Source organism: Pan paniscus, chromosome 5, assembly GCF_029289425.2.
Source record: "Pan paniscus chromosome 5, NHGRI_mPanPan1-v2.0_pri, whole genome shotgun sequence".
Lineage (NCBI taxonomy): Eukaryota > Metazoa > Chordata > Mammalia > Primates > Hominidae > Pan > Pan paniscus.
The window spans coordinates 162787371-162805944 of NC_073254.2; the positions used below are offsets into that span (position 1 = coordinate 162787371).

The window sequence follows — 18574 nt, forward strand, 5'->3', positions numbered from 1 at the left end:
TTTATTAACATATATACATGGATGACATACATATTTAATTGATTTTCCTTAAATTTGCCCCTTCATTGTAGTAAGAGATAGTATATTATTAAATCATTTAAATTCAATCATGTACAAGATATAAGACATTATGTCTGGATGCTCCATCATCAGTTCAGGGTTTTTTTTTTTTTTTTTTTTTTTTGAGACATGATCTTGCTCTGTCACCCAGGCTAGAGTACAGTGGCACAATTATGGCTCATTGCAGCCTCAACCTTCAAGGACTCAAGCAATCTTCCCACCTCAGTCTCCTGAGTAGCTGGGACTATAGGTACATACCCCAAATTTTTTTATTTTTTTGTAGAGACAAGGTCTCACTGTATTGCCCAGGCTGGTCTCGACTCCTGGACTCAAAGGATCCTTCTGCCTCGGCCTCCCAAAGTGCTGGGATTACAGGCATGAGCCACCATGCCTGGCCTCAGATGTTTTTTAATATATTTGGCTTCTCTTTACAATATTTCCTCTATCATTTTATTGACTTTCTAGCAGATCCATGCTGGTCACTGCAAATATAATGATGAATAAGACATAGCCCTCAGAGTCTATGGTCTAGAGCTAGACAGGTGAAAAATAATTTTACACCAGATCTATGGTCAAATATGGACAAAGCACTAGCAAGCAGAAGCAAGGAGATGACTAAGTGTGCTGGTGAGAGGGATATGGGAACACAGTAAGAAAAACTTCATACTGGAGATGATCTTTTATGTCTTGAAGCATGTGCAGAAGTTCATCTAATAGAGAAATTGAAATGTGACATCAGAGGCAGAGGAAATAGCAACTGTAAATGCACCAAAGCATAAAGAAACCAGGTATATTCTGGGAATAAATAAATGTTGGTATTACTAATGTATACCCTAAAGCACTGGGAAGTCATCAAAAATTTCTAAGTTTGGGAATGACATGATTAGATTTGTCTTTTAGAGAAACAACTTTGGAACCAGTGTGGAGAATGGTGGGGAGTTGAGTGGAGACTTCAGGCAAGGACATCAGTCAAGAGTTGACTGCAATAGTTCAGGGAGATATGATGAAGAACTGAATTGGGCAGAGGTGGTGGGTTGGAGGAGGCTGATTACAGAGATATTTAAGAAGAAGAACTGACAGAATTTGGGAATCGGTTATATGTGTCAGTGTGATGAGAAGGTGAGAAAGGAGTGAAGGGTGAGTCCAAGGTTCTAGCTTGGATGTCTATAGTGATAGTGGGGCTTTGCATGGAAAGAAGGTAGGACAAACAAGTCTTGAGGGAAAAGTATGATTGTAAACGTGTCTAATTTGAAGTTTCTTTGGGCTATTTATGCAGAGATATCTAGTATATAGTGTATAGAAGTAGGAAACTAGAGCTTCTACTACAGAATAGTAGTCAAAGAAATCAAAGTAGATAAAACACTCAGTCTTTGCAAAGTATATGGAGTAACAAGGGAAATGAGAAAGTCTTGCTTAGTTCATTTTGTTCTACTATAACAGAATACCACAGACTGGGTAATTTATAACAAGCAGAAATTTTTTGCTCATGGTTCTGGAAACTAGGAAGTCTAAGATCAAGCCATGGCCTTCTTGCTGCAACAGCCCATGGTGGAAGGGCAAAGACCGACAAGAGACCGCACAAGAGAGGGACAAAGGGGGCTAACTAATCCTTTTATAAGGAGCTCACTCCCAAGATAACAAACCCACTTTCTCAATAACAGCATTAATCCATTCATGAAGGCGTGGCCTAATCACCTCTCCTTAGGTCTCAACACTGTTGCACTGGGGATTAAGTTTCCAATACTTGCTCTTTGGGGGGGACACATTCAAACTACAGCAAAGCCCTCTGACAGAACACTGCACTGCAACATTTAATAAGGCTGATTGGGAGACAGAATCAATGATGGAGACTGAGGAGTAATCGGGCAAGTAGCAGAGAAACCAGGGGCAACTGGAGTCAAGAAATCCAAGGGAGTAGAATATTTCAAGGAGGAGAAAGTTCAAACACAATAGAAAAGTCACATTAAATGAGAAAATTTTAAATGTCTACTGAAATTGCCAATTGATAGATCATTGAGGCCTTTTACATGAATAATTCCAGGGAGACTGAGACGTTAAAACCAGATTCCATTAAAACAAAAGGTAAAGAACTTGACATTTCTAACATAGATTAATCTTTATGAATTTCAAGCTGGGCATGGTGGCTCAGGAAGCCTAGTCAACTTATTACATTAATATTAATAATGATAATTGTGATCCTCATAAGTGATTATGGAGTACTCATTATCTGTCAGGCATTGTGCTAAGCGTTTCACATGCATGGTCTTGTTTAATTCTAGATAATTTCGATGACTCCACCAGAGTCTTTCTTGAATCACAAATTGCTAGTCTTCTGCACAAAATATCCAACTTGATTATCTGTACATTAAGAATAAGAACTGCATCTTATAATTCCCTTCTTTTGTGCCATCTGGTAAAGTTTTGGGGACATAATAGAAACTCAATATCCTTTAAAACTCTTGATAACATACCAAGTTCTTGCTATACACATAACTTTATATTGGACAATAGAGAGGATTTTTTTTTTTACACTACCCAATTCTATACAAATTTGGAAGCTTATTGGAGACACAAAGCATGCAGGTGAAAATTTAAATTATAGCTCTAAACATCAATTAAGTGCTACTACATTTATAATAGTAGTACATGAGTGCAGTAAAAAAGAGATTGCTATGAGCTAGTGTCATGAAACAAATATTTATGCAGCTGGTAGAAGTTAAATTAGGGCTTGAATATTCTGACAGGCAAAGACAAGGCTTTCCAGGAGGTGGAAATGCCTGAGCAAGGGAATGGTCGTGCATCTCACGAGAGCCAAGAGTTCACAGCCAATGATTTATTTAGCAAAATCTTCAACCCTACTGTTCTTTGCCCCCAGTTCAGCCCATTTCCAGAATATATTTTTTCCTTCCTTATATTTCCTTAATTCATCTCTTTGTCTACTTCTCATGGTCACAAGCTCTGTTATCCTATCCTATTTCAACTACGACCACCTCCTCATCACTCAACTCACACTATTAGCACTGCTAAGAATCCACAGTTCTACTTCTGAAGTCGCTTTGGATTTCCTAGCACTCTGCACAACAGGACACATAGACTACCAGATACCATCCCCTGCGTCTGGCATTTCTCGTTCTTCACTCTAACTCACTGCTGTTTTCCCCACACAAATGTGCTCCAAGACCTCCTAAAGCAAACTATACATTGTCCTCTTCCAAGCCTCCCCTGGCTCAAAGTCAATCTTAATGCACAAGGCTCTAAATCATAATTTACAGCTTGGAAACCATTAATCCTGTACAGAAGGAACTGAGTTTACTGCCAATGAGTTGTTCAAATACTAAGATAGATTCTGGTTCTATATGAATTTTTATTTAAGTTCCCTATAAAAATGTTTGTAATAGCACCAGAGGGTGTGTGTGTGTGTGTGTGTGTGTGTGTGTACATATACATATACACACAAACACGCTATCTCTCTCTCTCAAAGTGGGGAGGAGTGGGTGTTGAAGAATGACAGCTCCTTGAGGACAGGACACACTTTTGTTCAACTCGACTTGAACTGTATTAGCAAGGGCATGAGAGGACTTAAGAAACAAAACAAAATAAGGCTGATAGGTATGTTCTTCAAGCTATCCTTTGATCCTGGATTCTAAAGACTAAAATACAAACTAAAGTTGGAGGGCCCAAATTTTCTTCTTTGAGTCTCAGAGATTAGGTCTATATATTTTAGAAATGTAATAGTACCTTCTTAAAAAACTACTTGGTAATTAACCTGACTGAAAGCTCTGGCTAAAATACTGCGGCTCCAGCTTAGAATACTCTATGGTTGTAGCCAATGCTAGAAAAAACACACTTTCAGTTCTAGGCTCTGTTCTCTCACTAAATTTCACTTTGGCTGTATGCTGATCATTTGATCTCATTTGGAGACGACTAGCAGTCACATATACACCATGAAGTGACAATCACAATGCCAAATCTAAGTTATTTCATTTCAAATAAGCATTGGACTATTATTACTAATTTAATAAGCAGGAAATGCCCATGTGTCTTATGTACTATGCTGGACACAACTTGCATGGAGATAAATATAACATTACTAATAAGTACAAGATCCTCAAAGTTCACACTCTGAGATGTAAATAATGAATGACAGCACAATTTTTAAGAGTAAAGAAATTGACAAGGCAACGGAAGAACACCAAGTAGGAAGTGAAGATAAGAATCTGCCTTGAAGAATTGTAAAATGATGCGCAAGAAAGTAACACTTAAAGTAGATCTTGGCTGGGTAGGATGGCTCACACCTGCAATTCCCAATGCTTTGGGAGGCTGAGGCAGGGGAATAGCCTGAGGTCAGGAGTTCAAGACCAGCCTGGCCAACATCTCTACTAAAAATACAAAAATTAGCTGGGCCTGGTGGCACACGCCTGTAATCCCAGCTACCCGGGAGGCTGAGGCAGGAGAATCACTTGAACCTGGGAGGCGGAGGTTGCAGTGAGCCAAGATCACGCCACTGCACTCCAGCCTGGTCAACAGAGTGAGACTCTGTCTCAAAAAAAAAAAAAAAATAAGTAAAATAAAAATAAACTAAATCTCAAAGGAGGAAGGAAGGGATATGTATGAAGCATGTATTATTTGCCAGACACAGGTGACAAATTACCTCATTGTTGCCACCATTTTAGACATGGTGAATCTGAGGCAGGACAACTAAAGTCACCTGCTAGAATGCCACACAGCCAGCTTCAAACACAGCTTTGTATGTTTTGTCCAATATACAAGCTCCCTTCTAAAGGCAAGGAAGCCTTCTTTAGGTGGAAAAGTGAAATAATCTTTATTGCACTTAAAGTTTCCTAAAAATTACCTCTTACGAAATATTTACTTATAATGATTAACAGTTTATGGTTGTAGCTGTAAGTTTCTATCTGCCCATACAACGCTTTTAAAGCCGGGCACGGTGGCTCACGCCTGTAATCCCAGCACTTTGGGAGGCCAAAGCGGGTGGATCACTTGAGGTCAGGAGTTCAAGACTAGCCTGGGCAACATTATGAAGCTTCGTCTCCACAAAAAATTAGCCAGGCGTGGTGGCATATGCCTGTAATCCCAGCTACTTGGGTGGGTGAGGCCCGGGAATCTCTTGAACCCAGGAGGTGGAAGATGCAGTGAGCCAAGATTGCACAACTGCATTCCAGCCTGGGGGACAGAGTAAAACTCTGTCAAAAAAAAAAAGAAAGAAAGAGAGAGAGACAAGAAAGAAAGAAAGAAAAGAAAAGAAAAGAAAGAAAGAAAGAAAGAGAAAGAAAGAAAGAAAGAAGGAAAGAAAGAAAGAAAGAGAAAGAAAAGAAAAAGAAAAGAAAAAAAAAAGCTTTTAAAACCCAGTCCATTAAAAAATGCCCAGGAACCAGGCAAGGTGGGTCAAGCCTGTAATCCCAACACTTTGGGCAGCCGAGACAGGAGGACTGCTTAAAGCCAGGAGTTCAAGATCAGCCAGGGAAATATAGCAAGAACCTGTCAGGAAGGAAGGACAGAAGAAAGGAAAGGAGGGAGGGAGGGAGGGAGGGAAAGAAGGGAGGCAGGGAAGAAGGGAGAGAGGGAGGGAGGGAGGGAAGGAGGGAAGGAAGGAAGGAAAAAATTAGCTGGGCATGGTGGTGTGCACCTGTAGTCCCAGCCACTTGGGAGGATGCGGCAGGAGGGTTGCTTGAGCCCAGGATGCAATGAGCTATGATCACTCCACTGCTCTTCAGGCTGGGCAACAGAGTGAGACCCTGTCTCAAATTTTAAAAAAAGAAGAAAGGGGAAAAAAAGGAAAATGCTTGGGGTTCAAGGTCTACGTAAGAGATATGCAAAACTTCAAAAATGTTGCAAAATGTTGTGTCTATGTGCATTTTCCTGGGGAAAAGAGTCAGGAGCTTTTATGAATCTTAAAGGGGTTTATAAACCTCTACCCCAGAAAAGTCTATGAAGCACGAATCTACAAACTTCTGCTAAGCTTTTTAATGTTTTCCAAAAGGAAAAATACTTTTGTAAATTTAAGTTTCACATACAAGGAAATCCATTTCATATATAACAGGGAAGAAGATTCATATATTCTACTATAAGGTAACAACTTGATAAGGAGACACCGAAGTGACCCTTTCCCATGTTTCTAATAACTATTCAGGATGTTAACAGTGAAAGGACCATTTAGAAAGCTAATTTCCTTTTCATCATGCTTGTTAAGTGTTTACTTTAATTCACATCCTGTGTGACCCTATGGGAAAATTTTTAACTAATACTGGGGAAAATCCCATAGGGTTACACAGGATGTGAACAGGGCCTGTACTGAACTACCTTCAGCTTGAAAAATAAAATTAGATAGGTGAGTTTCACTTTCTGTTTGTCATAAGTTCCACTTTCTGGCTCCCAAAGCTTAGATCCGCAGTACATCCATGTCCGTGCAATAAAATCCCAAGATTCTCACTCTCTGTTAAAGGAAGGATTTCGGCGTGTTGTATAGCAAAATCCTTTCAGCAGAAAAATGCAAATCTGTGGTGCTAATCAAGGAGAGGCGGCTGGAGCACTCCCAAATGCTCCTCCATACCTGGGCTCACACACAGTTCAGCTGCCGTTTTCCATTTCCTGTGGAGAACATACATCATACCACTTCCCCTATAGAAAAAAGAAAGCAGCCCGATTTAATTGCTGATGGAAACATTGTCATACTTTCCACTGGCCAAGCTTGAAACTATTACTGATCTAACCTTCATTAATTTTTCCACAACAATTTGCAGAAATGTCAGGAAGCAGCTGTACGAAGACTGATTAATTGTCCTTATCACCACTACTTTACCAGGCTCGCTCTCTCTTCTCTCTCTCTCTCTGTATCCTCACCACCTCCCCTCCCTCTCTTCCAGTTTAAAAATATAATTGGGATTTTTCTGTTTTGGTTGGTATTGATGGTGGTATATCATACTCTGAAATATCCAGATCTATTTTTGATGTCTTTCAATGGCCCAAACATTTTCAGATCTGTAGGAGACCCCATGAAGTTTGGGACAGCATCCACGAAGGAAAAGGTTGCTTCCTGCTGATTACTCAGTTATAGCTGTTTAAACAGACGTTCATGAATTCAAGTCTTACAGCAACACTGCATTTATTAGTCAATCACAGACGCTAAAATTCACTTCCGAAATGTGAATTAGAAAATCAAATGCCCTTTTTCTATTTTTTTTTCACTTTCTTTTCTCCCTCATCATTTTCATTTGAGCTATACCATCTGTCCCAGCCTATCAAATAATGTACTGTGCATGCCTGGCAAAAACAAGTGGAACAGTACACCTCATAACCCCATGTAGGCAACCACTGAGCATCTATAAAAGTGGTACATAACAGAATCTGGCCATCTGGGGATAACTAGTTATAGCAAGCTTAGCTTCTCAGCCAGCACTCAGATTTGCAGACTTTTAACTAGTTGGCAAAGCATCAACCAGTGTTCAAGAAGAGAAACACTAACAAACATTTTTTTTTCAAAACACAAGAATTCAGATATAAATTTTCAAAGGTGTACTTGCCAATGTTGCTGACAAGAGGCTTCAAAAGCAAAGATCAAGGCACTGTCATGTCCTTGAAACGGAGCCAGAGTCAATCCAAATCTAGCATTTTGCAGCATTACTAAACTTTTTGGGTATGAACATATTTTTCCTTCCCCATATTGCCTGAATATATACAAGCAAGGGATTAAAGCCGAACAGACTTTGAACCAAATGACATAGTACCTTTCAGAGACAGCTCCAGCAGACTGGGAAGAGTTCCTCCTAGGACTACATTTAAAAAAAAAAAAAAAATCCAAAGGCTCTTCATCCCAGATACACTCATTCGTAGTCTAACCCCGAACCAAAGAAAGACAGATTGGACAACTATGGCTTAAAGCATTAAAGTAATAACTGGACATGTAGCATAGTGGCCCAGATCATGGACCATGGAGCCAGAATACTTGCTTTCAGTCCCATCTCTGCCACTTGCCAGACATACAAATATTCAGGCAAGTTACCTAACCTCTCCGTGCCTCAGTCTTTTCATCCAGAAAATGGGGATACAAATAATATTGTTAACAGAATTATACAGCATTTAAAAATGGCACGAGGAAGTGAACTCTAAATGCTAGCTGTTAACTGTATATTTTTCTGTTGATATTTCAGGTATCTATTAGCCTAATAGTGAGGAGGAAATAATGTGACATGAGTTCCTAAATTAATTTAACAAAGCCCACTGGGTTAGCTGAAAGATTTCCCCTGATAATACTCATATTGCTTGAAACACCACCACCAAAACTAGGTCAAGCAATCAAGGCTAAATATTCTATTGTTTCTGTTGACTATCCCCTAGCTGTCACAGGACAGCATGCCTTGTGATGCCATGGGACATAGAGGCAGGCATGGCTGGAGATGACCACACCTCACCACCACCTCCAGGCCTGGAAAGCAGGGGTGGGGAGAAAGCCACCACAGACCAGCAAAGTGCAAACAAAGACAGAAGCTGGCTTGGACTTCGTCATAATCAAAGTACTCATCAAAGAAGCCAAAGGCACTCATTCCCTTGGCACTAAGACCAGGGTTGAGGTGCCAGGAGGCCACACAGTGCAGGAAAGACGCTACTTTTAATTCCGGCTCCACCATATGACCTTAAGTAACTCTCACACTCTAAAGCTTTAATCTGCAGTAAAACACAGGATTTCGTCTACATCAGACCTTTTGAGTCTTTTGGCTGCCATGACCTCCTTGGCAGTCTGATGAAGCCTGTGGGCTCATTCTTAGCAGAATGTTTTAAACTACACTGGATTACAAAGGAAACCAATTACCATGAATATAGGTATCTCAAAATAACTTTCAAAGCAAACTTGTTGATAGTAATATACATAATTCTTTATTAATAATTAAAAACAAGATATAGTGCAGGTCTAATATTCACCATAATTCGGAGTAGTCATAATCATAAAGATACTTTGAGATATGAATCACAATGGTAATGTGATATGAAACTGTCTGTGATTTCTATTGGTGACAACATCACTGACACTGCTGAAACTACTGTCATTTGTTGCTTACATGAATAATGAAGGAAGTGCTAAACTTCAGTTAGAGATTAATGAAACAGTTTTTTTCTCAACCAAATTTTCTGAATTCTGTCCATTTGCGGTTAAGAGCCCCAGCCTAGGTAAATAATAAATCCCTTTATAATTCCATTATCTCAGATCAATGATTGCATTGTGTCCCTGGCTCCCTCCACAGAGAAGATTCACAAAGAGAAATAAAGCAATTCCTATTCTTTCCAACTGTGTGGAGAAAAACAGATTTACAGGATAGAAGTGTCTTTCCTCATCCCTCTCCAAGTGAGGGAAGGAACACTTATTGACTTGGAAATGAGTTACCCAAACACTATCAAGCCCTACCAGCCTACAGGCAAATACATAAGAAGTGACATTAACACCAATTAACCACAGCTCCTGTTCCAGCCCCACCTGCTCACACAGGACCTCCAGTCCCCTTAAAAAGTCCCAACTAAGTATATCTAGGATTCCAGCAAGGGAGACTTACAAGAGCCCACAGGCAGTCTGACAGCCAGTCACAACACCATCTGCCATGGCTTCTTTCCTGCACCAGCTCCCCCTAGCGTCCTCAGGAAGGATCCCCTCTGCCGCCTCTGCAGATGGCGCCCTCAGTAAGAATCCTAATGCCCAGTTGCCCCCACAGACAGCAGAGTCCATACTTCCAGGAAAGAGGGGTCCTTGCCATGGGTCCCACACTTTAGAAAGCCTGCATATCACAAACAAGCACAAATAAATTCACTGAAAAATCCACAGCACCTTTATCATAGGCATCCAGATGTCCTGTAACCCTAAACCCCGCGACAACGGTTTAAGCCCCCAGGGAAATGCTTCTCTTGCCCAATCTCTTTGCACCAGTCAAAGAGTGACTGAGTTGGAATGCCCTGAAGGTTCGTGGATTGTGACATTGCAGTGTGGAGTTAGACATCATTTCCAAAGCAGAGAAAATTCAAGCAGCATTAATGCTTAGGTAAAAGAAAAGACTTAAGAGTCATTTCTCTCAGATGGTGTGGACGCAACAGATTCTCGCATAACAAGTGTAACCATGCCAAGCATCCCTTTCCTGGTTTCTCTTAGGGCTCTGATCAGTGGTTCTAGAATCGTTAATAATTAGAGCAGCATTTGGAACAATTGCACATGGCACTTGAAGAGTGTTTCGCAATTAAACAATTCTTATTCTTAAATTTGTAAAGATGTAACCTGCATGAAGCATGATGCCAATTCTTTACATTAGCAACTAAAATGGACACTAAAAACAAACTTGTGAATAGTTTTGCTTCTGTAAAAACAGCTGAGGATTTAATTCAATTTCAAAAAATATTAAAAAGCTTCAGCAGCATTTAAATAATTTTGAATTTTAAATGTTTTATTCATTCATTTTAATATAGATTTATTTACCTTTCAGTTTTAACATGTGATTTTGGATATTTTGTAAGAAAAATCCTTTTTTTAAAATAGCTTAATTTAAAACATTTTTATACTTATTCTAATTTACATATATGATGAAAATATACTAATATTTTGTATATGTTGAATACAATTACATTACATGCTTAAATCCTTTAGGTCCCGAGAATGAGTACATGTTGACACCTTAGTATATATAATTGCTTTTTTGGAGTTCAAAAACTTAAAAAGCAGAGATTTTTAAGAAGCAGTAGAAAATCTGAAAAGAGTCAGTCTGTTTAAATTTTAAAGCTGCAAATAATGAAAGTAAGCAGACTTGTCAAGCATGACCCATATAAAATTCACTAACAGGACATTAGAAATTATTTATTTAATAAAGATTTAATTACTGTTCAAAACAATAAAAATGAGCCAGAAAATTATTCTAGTCAAATCCACAACGTGAACTGGTCAGATGAAATCCCTGCAACTTCATGTTCTGTGCAAATAAAGATTTTATCACTGATCAAAAGAAGAATCTTTGTGGGCCTCCATTTGAACTCTTGCCCCAGAGGCCCCATAAATACTGGCAGCAATGACCCTCCCCAGCTGTGTGTTCGTAAGGTCCAAATCAAGCTTGGCTTATAACCAATTCTCCTTCAAGACTGTCACCAAAGCAGTTCCGTCAGGTTTTTTGCTTCCACTCTTCTTCAGAATCTCACAAAGTTTATGCCTAATACCTTGTAGCCGTGTAACACAATGGCTCAGATCCAGTCCCAGAGGCTAGGGAGGCAACAGTTACACCCTTAATTGACCAACTTGGAAATCTTCTGCCCCATCTCAGCCAGCTACAAAACCATAGCTGAATACCAGTGAGTGATAACACATCTTAGGGGTGAGGGAGGGGTGGTTCTGCAATTTGAAACCAATAAAGTCCATACATTTATAGTTCACACCTCTGGAGCTGGTAGAAGGCATTTCCCTACCCGACATTAAAATTCAGGTCAAGTAGGAGGAAGAATGGCCACAGAGGCCAGAGAGAATGAAGGAAGATTCAGAAAGTGCCTTTTCACATTTTTGCTCATGATCCATTTCTTAAACTTATTGGACAAATCTTGTAGCAAGTTTTTTTCTTCCTAACAATTTACATGAGCACAATGAACATTTTCCATGGAGCCTGCCCTTCACACTTAGAAGCTTAGAGGAAGGATATTTCCTAGACATCTGGATTAAGGGACTGACTCCCACAGTAATCCATATCAGTATTTGTTTAAAGATCTCTATGGGGTCTTGATTTTCATGTTTTAAATAGAGAAATAATTTTAGAGGTTTTGCAGATACATACTAAAGTCCAATTACACACACACACACACACACACACACATCACATACCCCCAAAAGCACGAGGCTGAGTGGTGAAACAGTGAAGGGTTGAGTTGCTTGCCCAAGCTCTGCAAGCTATTCTATGAAATTCAGAGCAAGAACCTCAGTTTCCTGATGTTTCAACCAATGACCTTTCCAGTTAATCACTGAGCCCTCCCACCACAGCTAACTACTCACATTGTTGCCATGATATTGATATTATTCAATTTAGAAATCTCTTATTAAGGTTTTGATAATATTAGAAAATAAAACTTAGAAATCATTAAGCTATCAAGAATCATTCTTATATTTTATACATTATTATAAAATGTGTAAGGTCAAACATATCTAATTTTAATAGACATTACAGAAATTGTACAGAACATTTCCAAACTTAATTCTCTAAGGCATCTCAGAGAGTGTGACTAAAAATGTTATTGTGAGCTAAAAAGATTTAAAAATGTGTTCTCCAGAAAATGTTAACTAATTGCATCTGTTCTAAAGAATAATTAAAGTGCCAATAATGAATTTAATTAATTAATTTAAGGTGCCAACCTTAAAATAAAATTGTTTTAATTTTTTCAGCAGACTTCCAACATGCTTCAAACATATGCATATAAAAAGGGCATATGTAAAATAAAAATAGTAAATGATTATAATTTAATAAATTTAAAATAAAGCAATAAATATCTTCAAATAAATGAATTAATTATCTTCATCCACTAGTTTGCTTCTATATTCTAAGTAAAATCCTAAGTGAACAGATCTTCCACGCTAAACAGACCACAAATATCATATATCTGATTTAGAAATTTATTTTCAATATCTGAAAAGTATCTAAGCTCGTTAAAATAAAATATATCTTATTACATAATTCTTGGTTTAGGAGAAATTTCCGCTATGTGTATGTTTAAATAGCTTAAGAATAAAAACTTACATCAAGACTCTTAAACCAAGCTTGTCCTTTAATAAAGGACAAATTATTACCTGGGAAGGGACATATCACTACACTCAGGTTTACTGTGACCTAAGAGATTGGCTTAGGTCTCCCCAGTCTCAATGGTCCCTCACAATTCTGACCATGATCACTGGTTGAAATATCTTGCTAGTGCTTCCAAAGGTGGAAGATGTCCCCATATTTTGGGGAATTCCCTGAGGATATTTACGTGTACAGATGAACAAACATACTAACCCTATCTATCCCAGGTCTTCCCATAGAAAAGGAGAAAATCAGTCTAATAAAACATCTTACCACTTCAATTCTCAAGGAAAAGGAATCCCAATGTTGTAATAGGTAAAGCCTGATAAGAATGCCTGGCAATTTTTTCAGAAGCTCTGAGAATTTCTACTACCATGAACCTGACAGCTAGATTGTTGTATTCTAGCAGGCTGAGCACATTTTAGGGTTCTAAATGGCAGGGAATAGCTTTGTGGGGTAGAAACATTAGTATATAATACTCACCTCATAAATGTAATTTCAAACAAGCTGTCTACTCATAAAACAGGAGAGCTGACTTATATTGGCTAGTTTCCTATAAGAAGGACGTATTTTATCTAAAATTTTGCCTGTTTTCTCTGCTCAGCTATATCTGTCAGCTGCCAGCCTGGGATAAAACAGGAATTCAGCAAACGTTTGTGGATTGAGTGATCAAGTGAATGGATGAATGAGTGAATGAATGATTGTAAACACGCTCACTCTCCATACTGATGTACTTTTGTGCCTTTGTGGGGTTTAGGAGCAATTGCTTCTTCTTCCATTCTACTACTCCCGTTAATTTCTCTCTTGTTATTCCTGTTAAATTATAGGATGGTTTGATATAATTTAAAATACCCCTTTGTAATAATATGGGTACCTCTGTGAAAGTTCTTTTATCAAGCCCGGTTGGCTATATAATTGCTTGAAAAAACAAAAACCAACTAAACATAACCATGATATAAATTTCACCCCTTTACATTTTATAATAATAGGCTGTTCATCTTAACAAAGCAATTTCTGAATTTTTCTTTAACAAGCTCTATTATTATTCCTAAAGTTTCAATTATTAATAGTATCCCTATCACCTCCTGCTAGCATATTGCACCCCTGCCCTGTGTTTCCTCAGGCTGGGTGTGACAAAGTATGCCTGCATATGACTGTGTGTTTTGTCTATGTATTGGCACATAAATATCCTTGAGGACAGGAAAAGAACTGGTGTATGTGTCTGTGTGCGCGCACGCACGTGCACGCACTTCCCTGGATTGTTCTCCATGGAAATCTCCCTCCAGATGGGAAAAGAGCCAAGGAGAGCCCGAGGACTTCCCTGACCCTAAGCCAAGGGTGTGGCAAGTGTGCTCACCATTATCAGCTGGTGCCCAAAGGGAAGGAGTGGGAAGGAGGAAGGAGGTAGCAGGGAGGAGGAGGAAAGCTGGTAGTAAGTGTGGAGATCTTTTAATTGCAAGAAAATAATCTGGGAGCCTAACATTTTTGCAGTATTTTAAAGTGTGCAAAGACTTCACAGGACTAGCACATTCTCAAATGACACCTCTAAGACCAACCCAAGCATAAAGATCTTCTGAGGCTTATATAAACTTTGCCCATTAAGGAGAAGTCACAGAAACAGTGCAGGCTTTTCCTCACTGGTGTACTTATGTACTCAAGATAAGTAATAACTTTTAGAATGTTTTCATCCTGTGTTTGCTGTGTTTTCAGCTATATTTCTATACTGAAACCTCTTCAAATTCACACGGCATTCTTAAATTGCCAAATCCATTGGTCCTTTCTTAGATCACAACATTGGTGATGACTTTGCGGCATGATACGCTGAACACTCCCTTAAATATAAGGCTCTAAGCTCAAGATCTGACATACCCTAGGCACTCAATAAGTAAGAGCTACTCTTGTTAGCGAGCTCCTCCTCCCTTAGCTTCCTTGAGACTTGCCTCTGTTAGTTTTCCAGCTACATTTCTGACAGCTAAAGTACTTTGGAATCTTTTATCTGATCTTCAAAGCCCAGACAAAGTGTTTTCCCCCAATAAACTTCCCCACTTTTGCGGTGTCAGAATTAACGCCACTCTCTCGTGTTCTCATAATCTTTGCGCGACTCTCATTATCTCACTAATCATGGCCTGCTTTGGATTTTAGTTGAGCTAATTCTTTTTTTCAAGACAGTCTTGCTCTCGCTTAGGCTGGAGTGCAGTGGAGCGATCTCAGCTCACTACAACCTCCACCTTCTGGGTTCAAGCCATTCTCCTGCCTCAGCCTCCCCAGTAGCTGGGATTTCAGCCATATGCCACCATGCTTGGCTAATTTTTGTATTTAGAGATGGGGTTTCACCATGTTGGTCAGGCTGGTCTCGAACTCCTGACCTCGTGATCCACCCGCCTTGGCCTCCCAAAGTGCTGGGATGACAGGCGTGAGCCACTGCACCTGGCCTGAGAACATATTTTATATCCCCAACTAAATTTTCAGCTACTTGAGAACAGGACCATTCTTATTTCTCTCAATACTGAGCACAATGTCTTGCACATGGCTGGCTTTCCATAAATGTTGGTTGATTTAAAAGTTGACAACAGATATTAAATTGAATCTTTAACTGCTTCCTGTTTCCCACCTTTCATAGCCAATCCCAAGCTAAAGCCTATAGAATATTCATCTACAGTATCTCTCCCAAACCCTCTTTATATTCCTATTACGGTCATCCTAGTTCAGAACTTTACTACCTCTTATGGAGACTATCCCAATAGCTTCCTAATTTGGAAAACCTCCCTCCAGGTTTTCCAGTTCTTCTTGGTGATGCCATCTGTGGTGAGCAGATTAATCTTTCAAACTATAACCCAATCATGTGATTCCTTAGCTCAAAAGTGGGTAAAGTTTTTCTAATGCCTACCAAACTGATGTGCTAATTACATTCCAGACGTTCTATACTCTCTAGGTCTCTCGGTTCCTCCCTTCCTCTTCTTTCATGTCTCCTCTTCGCTTATCAATGTTATGTTCCAAACACACCATATGACTTTTCCTTCCATAATCACCCCAACTTTATCCATCCCAACACTTTACGTAGGTGAATATCATTCTTGCCACCTATCAAAACCTTGCACATCCTTAAAGCTGTCCTCAGGAAATACTTCCTGCTCCCCAAGCCCTCTACCCAAGCAAACCCATAAGAAAATTGATATGATTTCTTTCTCTTCACAAAACATTTTATTTATACATCTCTGAGGACCCTAGTACAAGTTTTCTTATATCCAAGTCAGGTATGTACTAGTCCGATTTCTATTTTAGGTAGGGTTTATAAGCAACTTGAAGGCTGAAATGCAGACTTACTCATCATTGTATTCCTCCACAGCACCAAAACACTACATTGCATATGGCAGAAATGCCATAAATATTCATTGAGTTTAAATGAACTAAAGCTTTTAAAAATAGCCAAAAAAGCTCAGGTTCCATGTAAGAAGAATGGGGCTCAAGCCAACTGAGTGTTGGCATCTGTGATGATTGGTGTCCTCAAAATTTCCACTTAAGGATGATGACAGAATCAAGCTCTGCTACAGCCAATGAATAATTTATTTGTGCACAAAGCATTCTGTTAATGGAAATCTTTTTATGGCTCAAGATCTAAAATGTATTTACTGCCCTATAGTTATTAAATGTTTGCTTTAATCATTAGGTACACAAGGTAATGACAAATGATAATTACAGGATCATTATATACTCTTAAACTGATTTAATCAAGAGTATCTCTTCTGAAATTCAAAAACTCCTCAGTGGATGGGGATGGGAAAGATTACACTGGAACCAATCAACTCACTGCTACCATCAAATTTAAGAAACTAAGGTTTTCTGTTGTTAGAAATACCACCAATTGAAAAAGTAACTTTAGATACAAATGCCTAGTACTTTTTTTTTAAAGCTCAATTAAAAATCCCCCTGCCTCGCCGAACTAGACTGCCTCAATCAATGAAACACATCAGAGAAAAAGAGAAGCGCATGTGTTTGCGCGTTCCCTAGATGTTCCAGCCTGCCAAAAAATGTTTCTTTGCTGTGCTATTTCAGCAAGTCGTGAGATGGCAATGATCACCCTCCTCAAAAGAAAAAGATAGCTATTTTTCCTGTATGTTTTTATTTTAAGAGGCTGGGAGGCACACTTCTGGCTGCTGAGAGTACTCTGACACATACACATGTTCCTGAGGAGGTGAATTTGTGGGGGAATTTTGGCAGGGTGAAGGTTAAGAAAACCTAAAACCATCCTAAGCTCTTGGGAAATATTTAAGGAGCTGAAAAAAAAAAACAGCAAAAAGAGGAAGATGATGAAGTCTTCCAGTGAATTCCTGTTTCCAACTATAAACCCTCATGAAAAACGAAAAGTAAAGTACTATAAAATACATGCTTTTTATCTATATTTATATCAGACTCAACTGGTACACAATCAAATTCATCACACTACTAGACAAACCAGCTTCTCTCTTTACCTCATGTTTTCTATTAAAAGTGATATTCAAACTCCAAAGCTCAAAGCCTGGGGTCATCACTGACCGCTTCCTCCTGCTACCCACCCCCAGAATGCATGCACATCCACACAAGCTCACCCTAGACCCAATCAGGCAGCCCCTATGCTGGTGTCCTGCACACTTTCCTTCATACAGCCAGTGCCTGTCAATCCTTATCACTACCCTCCAACCAGACTCTCACACCCGTCTGATCTCCCACCACACAAAGTAGGCAGGAGACCAGCAAGTACTCTGGGTACAAATGGCAAAGTGCTAAAGGCCAGATCCAGGCCTGATGCCCTTGCGTGCCTGGGATCCAGGGACAATTCTCAGAGGCGGTGAACCGTGGAAGGGTCGAGGGTCCTAAGAAAAACAATTTGAGTGGAACGCAGCCACAAGGGCACCATGATGCAAAACCTGAGAAGTAAGGAGCTGAGGGGGATATGGGAGGAAATCAGAAAGAACTTCCTCAGCCTGGGATTCGAGTCTCCACTGAGGTCTGCGATGCAGTGCCTTCATCTGTGATGTAAGCGTGGGAGGACATACAGGGCACAACATGAGATGACAGCTCTTGTTTGAATTCATGGAAGTGCCTCCTAAGTGGCTTCTGTGCTTGCAGTGATTGCTGCCCCCCACCCCACCTCACCCGCCATCCAACAGGGCCCAGCCCGACCCATCTCCCTGAAGCGCAGCTCTGAGTGCAGTGCTCTCCTGCTCAAAGGTTTTCATGGGCTTCCCACGCCCCTTTGTCCTGCAGTCAATGTCAGCTGTGCTTTGCCTTCACACGACACAGGAATCCCTCATAGTCAGAGGCCACATGTAATTTATCTCATTAAATTTTTTCAGAGGTCAATTATTTTTGTTGCCATAGTCAAAACAAGGAGAATGAGACCTCCTGCTCAGGGACTGTAGGGGTTTTTAGGTTTGTTCTGCTGTGTGGGGAAGGGGTTTGTTACTATATTACTTTAAGAGCAATTTTTGCACTACAAAATTCATAAATTTGTATTCATGACCTGGCTCTGGATATTTAATAGGTATCAGACTTGCAGATTCATCTCACAAATATAATTAAAATTAAACCTGTGTCCAGGTATCGATTTTCAGTCCCCAAAGTGAATTTTAAAACAGAAACTTGGCCAGGTACAGTGGCTCACACCTATAATCACAGCATTTTGGGAGGCCAAGGTGGGTGGATCACCTGAGGTCAGGAGTTCAAGACCAGACTGGCCA

The 18574-nt window shown here is 39.6% G+C and overlaps 1 protein-coding gene across 13 annotated transcripts in view; it reads right to left on the bottom strand.

The window, feature by feature from the left end:
* The window catches only part of HIVEP2 (HIVEP zinc finger 2), a 194825-nt gene that overhangs the window by 61939 nt on the left and 114312 nt on the right, over positions 1-18574 (bottom strand). Inside the window, exon 3 of one of the 13 annotated variants that reach the window (XM_063605483.1) lies at positions 6629-6696. The exons of the other annotated variants lie outside the window; for them this stretch is intronic. The gene's annotated coding sequence lies outside the window, so the exon portion shown is untranslated. The remainder of the gene's footprint in view (positions 1-6628; positions 6697-18574) is intronic. 13 annotated transcript variants of the gene reach the window in all.